A 7,252-nucleotide genomic window follows, 5' to 3' on the forward strand; every position below is an offset into this window, starting at 1 on the left:
GAGAAATCAAGCTTTCTGGTGTTTCTTCTTATAAAGGCACGAATCCTCTCAGATACTTATGACCTCATTTAAACTTAATTACTTCCTTAGAGGTCCTCAGAGTTGTAAGATGTAGTCATATTTCCCACTCTGGAGACTAAAGTCAATAGTCAGGGCAAGCAGAAAGAGACAGAGACAACTACGTGGATTCCTAGTCTTGGTTTGCAGCAGTTCTTGAAGGCTAGCTGCTTTGTTTTGTCTGTTCAACCATTCCTTTGATTCCATGGGCCAATAAATCTTCCCTTTTGCTAATGCTAATCAGAGCTGTGTTATTGCTACCAACAAAATAATCCTAATGTCGATGAAACAACTGAGGCTCAGAGGGATCCAAGATTATAGAGCTAGGATTTATACTCAACACTAATTCCAAAACTGGTATGTATATATATACCACCATAGATTTAATTGGCCTGGGGAAGACTTAGAGAGGATATGATACATTCATGGAGCTGACGTTACAAACTGTTAACCACCTGAGGATAGGAACAGACTGACATCTTTTTCTTTATGCCCTAATACAGCCTGACCCCCAGGAGGCACTTGACAAATGTTTGTTGGAAAGAAAAAATGGAAACGATTGCCCAGCAAGCAGTGAGCTCCCCAACGGTGGATGTATTTGAACGAGGGCAGGACGTTGTGTGTCTGAGATATAGAAGCAACTTCTATTCAAGGAAGTAAACAGAAGGTATCCAAACCTCTTTCCTTTTTAAGAATGCATGATTATAAGAAAAGAGTCATTTTACCTTTCTTTCCCCTTGCCTGGAGCATACTAGATAATATCCAAAGAGTTCATATGGGTGGTTTTGACTCTCAGAGGAAAGAAAGGAAGGAAAGAAAGAAACAGCAATCCTTGGGTCTTCCAATCCAAGCTTTCCCTCTCTTCCAGGTTCCCTCCCACCCCAAACTAACCGCAGACCCCTGGGGAGTGTCACCTGTGTCAGAACTATTGTGTGGGTTCATTAGAGCATTGCTTCTCAAATTTTAAAAGTCACCTAGGGGTCTCATTAAAATGCAGCTTCTGACTCAGCATGTCTGGGGTGGAGGCTAAGATTCTGCCTAATAATTTCCCAGGTGATGCTGCTGCTGCTGCTTCTAGTTGGTCTACTGACTGCACATTTAGTAGCAAGGCCTGAGAAGATCTCCAATGACAGAAACTGTTAAATCCTTGAAGTACACTAACTGACTTACTTCAAGAAAGAGGCAGAATAAAGGGGACTCTGGAGTGTGACGAAAGAAACGGAAGAACAGCTTCAGGGCTAACAGCACATTTTGGCTTCTGTAAGAAACTTGCTTGCTTGCTTGGGGCGGGAAGAACCGGGTTCCTGATTAGCTGATTCAAAATTAAACAGCTCCCTCCCGCCTTGGGGACTTCCCGCCCTGTGAAGGGTATAAAAGCCTCGCCCGACTGTTAGTCAGGGTCTCACTCACTTCTCTCCGAGTGGGACCCTGTCCGGACAGTTTGTGTAAGCTTCTATACTTGTATAAATCCTTTGCTAATCTTTCTACTTGGTGTTGGTGATTCTCGGGTGTCCTTGGTTGGGACACGGGTCGCATTTACCGGGGAACTCGACTCCAGGCGTGTGGCTCCTGGACCGCAACAGGAGCATTCCATAAGTTCAATGATGTATCAGTAACTTCAGAGAACAGATTTAACACTGCCGTGGGGCATCACATCAAGAAGACAGCAAGAAAGCCAGACTATCAGAAGCACACAGAGTTAGAGAGCAGGAGTAATGCCTAACAGGGAACCTAACTGCCGCTTTAACGTTTCACAGCAAAGATATTTCAAACAATCATGGCCAACAGAAGTAAGAAAATGGTATTGCTTTACTTCCCTCGGTTCCCTGGTTCTATGCAAGAATTCCAGGCCTTTCGGCACTAATGAAGTTTTATCTCCAACCCGACATTTAAAGCACTCTGCTAATGTGAATCTTCAAGCCTCAAGAGCTCCATCTGGGCTCCCTAGAAGAACCAGGCCAAGGGGAGAGCTCTGCCCAAACAAGTTTGATTGTAACATGTCCCACCTCCCTTCTCTCCTGATTTGCAGGAAATGGGGCTAAAGACAGAAATCTTATTGCCATCAGCGTGAATTTTAAGTCATACACATGTAAATTAATCCTGCCTCTGCCCTTTACCAGCTGTGTGGCCTTTGCCAAGCAACTTCTCCCCTCTGAGTCTTAGATTCCTCCTCTATAACATGAGAAAATAATGGCAATGACTACCTCTCTCCACAACGCTACTGACACCATCAGCATTTGTAGGGGAATTGGTTGATGCTGTTGTAGTTAAAATAACAGTTTACTTTATATATTTTATACATATTTTGTATTGTGGGGAATTTTTTATGAAAGATAAAACTATGAAGATATTTATAGAGACTCCTAAAAAGAAACATGAGGTCACTTTAAAAAAAATTCTTCCATGTCATGTATGGTTATAAGGTAAAGAGAACATTTCTTAGAACAAATACTCCTGCATATTAAATGAGTGGTCATCTTCCAGGACATCCCTTTGACAGCTTAGACCAGTGATTCACAACTGGATTTGGGGGAGAGGGGATGGTCAGAGCCTTTTCAGTTTAAACATACCCCTCCCTCCACAAAATTCTGATTCCTTTTCTGCCCCATACTAATCTTTGTATCTGTTGATGCAACTGTTATGCCAAGCATTTGGGGGCTTCCTTTCTTGGTAACCTCTGGCTCCTGCTGGCCACACAACAAAAACACTCACATTATTTTGTCTTTAGCCAAATATGCTCTTCTCCACCTTGATCACTCATCTTATTCACCAGATTTGGCTCCACGTAGGTTTTGACTGTTTCCACCTAAGTTCTTCCACTTTGAGGATATACAGCTGAATATACTAATAGCCCTGAATACACTTGCCAAGAAAAACAGACAGTTCACTTTCAAGTAGAATTCGTGTGTGATATCCTCTTCAACTTGATAACAGCCATAGAGAGCTATGGACTGAATTGTGTCCCTCCTCCATCCCTGCAAATTCATCTGTTGAAGTCTTAACCCCCAATTGTGACGGTATTTAGAGGTGGGGTCTTTGGAAGGTGATTAGGATTAGATGAGGGTGGGGCCCTTATGATGGGCTTAATACCTCATACAAAGAGGAAGGGACACAAGATCTCTCTCTCTCTCCCCACCCCTCCCTAATGTGCACTCACCAAGGAAAGGCCATGAGAGGACACAACGAAAAGATGGTAGTCTGCAAACCAGGAAAGGGTCCTCACTGACACAGAATCTGTCACCACCTTGATCTTGGACCTCGCAGCCCCCAGAACCACGTGAAATAAATGTTTGTTGTTTAAGTCACTGAATCTATGGTATTTTGTTATAGTAGCCTGAACTAAGACATAGAGTTTTCCATTACTAAATCTGTCAATGAATAAAAAGTAACTCTGACCTGAAAGGAATGCTGGGTATGGTTCTTATGTTCTCTGGGTCACAGCTGTGTGCTCCTGTGAAGATACTTAAGTTTATTTATTAACAGCCGTCCTCTTTTTCCCTCCTACATACAGGGTGGTGGGTTTCTAAGAGCTTTGGAGAGGTTTATTTTTGTCTATTGAGTGGATAAAAGACATTAATGAAACCATTTGGGACTTCAGGGACTGGCCTTCACCCACAGAAGTCAAGGGGAGGCAAGCGTGAGTGACCATTGATTATTAAATGTCCTCTTAGCAAAGGAGCATCACCGGACTGGACTGATGGGCATTTAAGTGTGTGGAAAGTAGGGACAGTGCCATATATGCATTATGTATAAAGAGGCACCCCAGATTTCTTACACAAAACAATTAATGAAATCACTTTGTGAAAATGTAGACCTCCCCCTCCCCCACTTGACTACCAGCTGGTCCAGCCTTTGAACATATAGCACCACGTTATGACGGCTCCAAAAATTTGGGTCAGCACAATGTTTAAACTCTTAAGTGGAACCACTAATCTCCATTAATCTGACTGTAAAGATGAGAAATAATGCTTAATACTAAAGCATAAGAGTTGGTAATGCATGTTCCTCTGACAGGCTGCCTTAATACACACCAACTCCTGCCCAAAGAGCAGAGTCTTTGGAATTGCATCTGACCATTCAAAATCTATTCCTGAACCTTCCTGGAATTCTCTTCGTACAAGACAACAGGACCCTAAGGAGCATCCACCATGATGTCCACAACGACATTCATTCCATGGGACTTCTAGCACTCCATGCCCCCACCCACTACCATCCTCTCTTTCAAATGGGCAGCACAACAGTGAATAAGTGCTGAGTTTATGGCTTGACAGAGCCGTGACCCTCTCACTGGCCCAGATGGCTATAAGCTGAGTGGACCAGTAGGTTCAGTAGATGCTTCACACCTATGTGACACTCATTCTGGCTGGCACATAAGGGAAACATGATGGAGTTCTTTTCCTGGTGGGGACACTTTGGGACTTTGGGAAGTCCCAACTACAGAATAAGTGCTTCTCATTTTCCTCATCCCTCCTCAGCCTTACTGCTCCTTCCTCTGGGTCATTTTCTCAAACCATAGTCCATGAAACCACCTACCGGAGAATCACAAAAGCTGTAGTTAGAAATTGACATTCCTGGGCCCCTCCCCTAGAACTACTGAATTAGGATCTCTCATGTGGGACTCAGGAAAACCACATTTTAAACAAGATGTACCAGTGAGACTTAAGCACAAAATGTTAGAAACACTATCTAAATTTTGTAAAGTTCTTACAGGAGCCCAGCCAAAAAAATGGCCATGCATGAGATAATCCAGCCCCAGCACAGTAATTTTGGACTGGAAATTCCCATAGTGTGGTTCCCAGGCAAGCTCTTAAAGCAAAAGTTAACATGTATCAAGTGGAAAAACATATACAGACCCAGGACACAGAAAAGCTGTGACATCTGTTTTTAGTAGCCACTGTTACTATAGTCTTCCTTTTGTCCTATCAAAGTCACAATTATTGAGTGCTCACAATGTGCCCAGTGCCATTCTAAGTGCTTCATATGTATTAACTCACTAAAATCTCATAACATTCTATGAATAGAACTTTAACTATTAGCCCTCATGAGGGGACAGTGAAAAGCTTCAGAGAGGAGGTGACATTTAATTGGACTATGAAGGATTGGTGGAAAGATATCATCTTTCACACCTCACTTATTAATTCAACTGCCACCAGGCAGGATCCTCACTGCCATTTTATGTCTCCATAAAAAGACTTTTTAAGTCTCCACCACTAACTCCCTAGAAATAAGGGACAACAATGTTTGGGTTGGCTATTGACACCATGAATTACAAGGCTGACTTCTTATATGGGTTCCTGAATTGTAATTAACCATTTGGACTCTTGTCCTAACCCAAAGAATGACTCCTTTTGTGGAAGTCATTCCACAGAGAGGCTGGCTGCCCACTCTATGCACAGGTAAAGCCATCTCTGTCTGCATTTTCTGATGAAACTGAGCTGTGGCAGGAGCCAGAAAAAATGAGGCTCAATTCGTGAACGTTAGAATCCAGATCAATGGTCTCCTTTCCAACAGAATTCACATGTATGGTAGCCATTGTCTTTAACTGTCAGGCCCAGACCTCTCCCCACCCTTCTGGTAACAGATCCTAAGCCCAGAAGTTCTACGGTAGACTAGTGATGGCTCCATCCTCTTGACTGGAGTGGGGACAGCAGCCACAGAGACCAAGGATGGGCTTGTGACCCAAGGAAGGATCAATCAGAATCCTTCCCTGGGGTCTCCTGGCAGAAAGCACTAAAGAATTGTGAATCTAGGGGTCCCCACAGCAGCATTCTCTATCCCATGGAGAAATCCCTCTGCATTAAAGAATGAAGTCAAACAAGAATGAGAGAGACAAGGACTTCCCTGGTGGTCCAGTGGGTAAGACTCTGCACTCCCAATGCAGGGGGCCCAGGTTCAATCCCTGCTCGGGGAGTTAGATCCCCCATGCATACCACAATTAAGAGTTTGCATGCCGCAACTAAAGAACCCGCATGTCGCAAGTAAGACCCGGCTCAGCCTAAATAAATTAATTCAATAAATAAATATTTATTTTAAAAAAAGAAAAGAATGAGAGAGACAGAGACAGAGGGGAAAAAGATAGACAATTGACCACCATCTTTTGAGTACCTCAGGCCAACTCCAGTCTTACCCTTTGTATAGTTAGGTTACTGGGGTGAATAAACTTTGCCTTTAGATTTAAATTAGTTCAAGATGAGACTGCATTAACTTACCAACAAAAAATTTCTTACTCACGGAAACATCTCATCTTGCCACTCAATCTTGTGTCCCACAGACACAAGGATGAAAATAACTTGAATTTGTATTGATGCTTGGTGTTCAAGGCATTCATCCTGTTATCTTTCTGTATCTACCATGTCATGTGCACTCTGTCAAGGTACTGGGGGCACAGAAGTGAACAAAGTGGTGCTCTTGGAGCTTAAAGTCCAAGTAATCACACAAATAAATGTTCATATTACAATTTTTTTTTTTTGGCCACACCACACGGCTTGTGGAATCCCAGTTCCCTGACCAGGGACCAAACCTGGGCCCCCGGCAGTGGAAGCACAAAGTAATAACCACTGGACTGCCAGAGAATTCCCTACAATTTTTTTAAATGCTACAGAAGATAATGATAATAAGAATCAATCCTACTGGGGAATGAGAGTGGGAGCAGGGAGTCTCCTCTCCAAGAGTGGCTTTTGATATTTACACTGAAATCTCAAAGACAGTGGAAGCCATCCAGGCAAAGATGAGGTTATGAGCTTCCCCAAGAGAGAGCTGTACTGTGAAGGCTCTGGGTCTACAGAGAAGCACATAAGAAGCAGAAGAGAGCAGTGTGTTTGGAGTGGAAAGAGATCAAAATGAGACTGAGGGGCAGGTAGGAGTAAGACTGTCATGGCCTGTCAGGCCATGTTAATGGTCTTGAGCAGCCAGTGGAGGGTTATAAGTAGGAGAGTGATGCAAGTGGGTTTACACTGTAAGAGGATGACTCTGGCTTCTGTGTGAGGTCCAAAGTGGAGGAGGCAATACTAGGTGTAGCAGGAGAATAAGGAGGTGACTGCAGTCAGACACCCAGGCAGGAGATGATAACGGCTTGGACTAGGCTGGTCAGTGGAGTGAATAGATCTGAGACTCACTTAAAAGACAGAATGGAATGTGTTATTGATTAGCTACAATGCAGGGAGAGGATGACTCCAGTTTCTGGTATGAGTACTTG

At 43.4% G+C, this 7,252-nt stretch overlaps 1 non-coding gene across 1 annotated transcript; it reads left to right on the forward strand.

Moving 5' to 3' along the window:
* Nucleotides 1–5,895: 5,895 nt before the first annotated feature.
* Nucleotides 5,896–5,968, forward strand: TRNAG-CCC (transfer RNA glycine (anticodon CCC)). The gene has a single exon. It is a non-coding gene; the product is annotated as a tRNA-Gly (tRNA).
* The last annotated feature ends 1,284 nt before the right edge of the window (nucleotides 5,969–7,252 follow it).

The sequence above is a fragment of the Lipotes vexillifer genome, unplaced genomic scaffold (genome assembly GCF_000442215.2).
Source record: "Lipotes vexillifer unplaced genomic scaffold, Lipotes_vexillifer_v1.1 scaffold36, whole genome shotgun sequence".
NCBI lineage: Eukaryota > Metazoa > Chordata > Mammalia > Artiodactyla > Lipotidae > Lipotes > Lipotes vexillifer.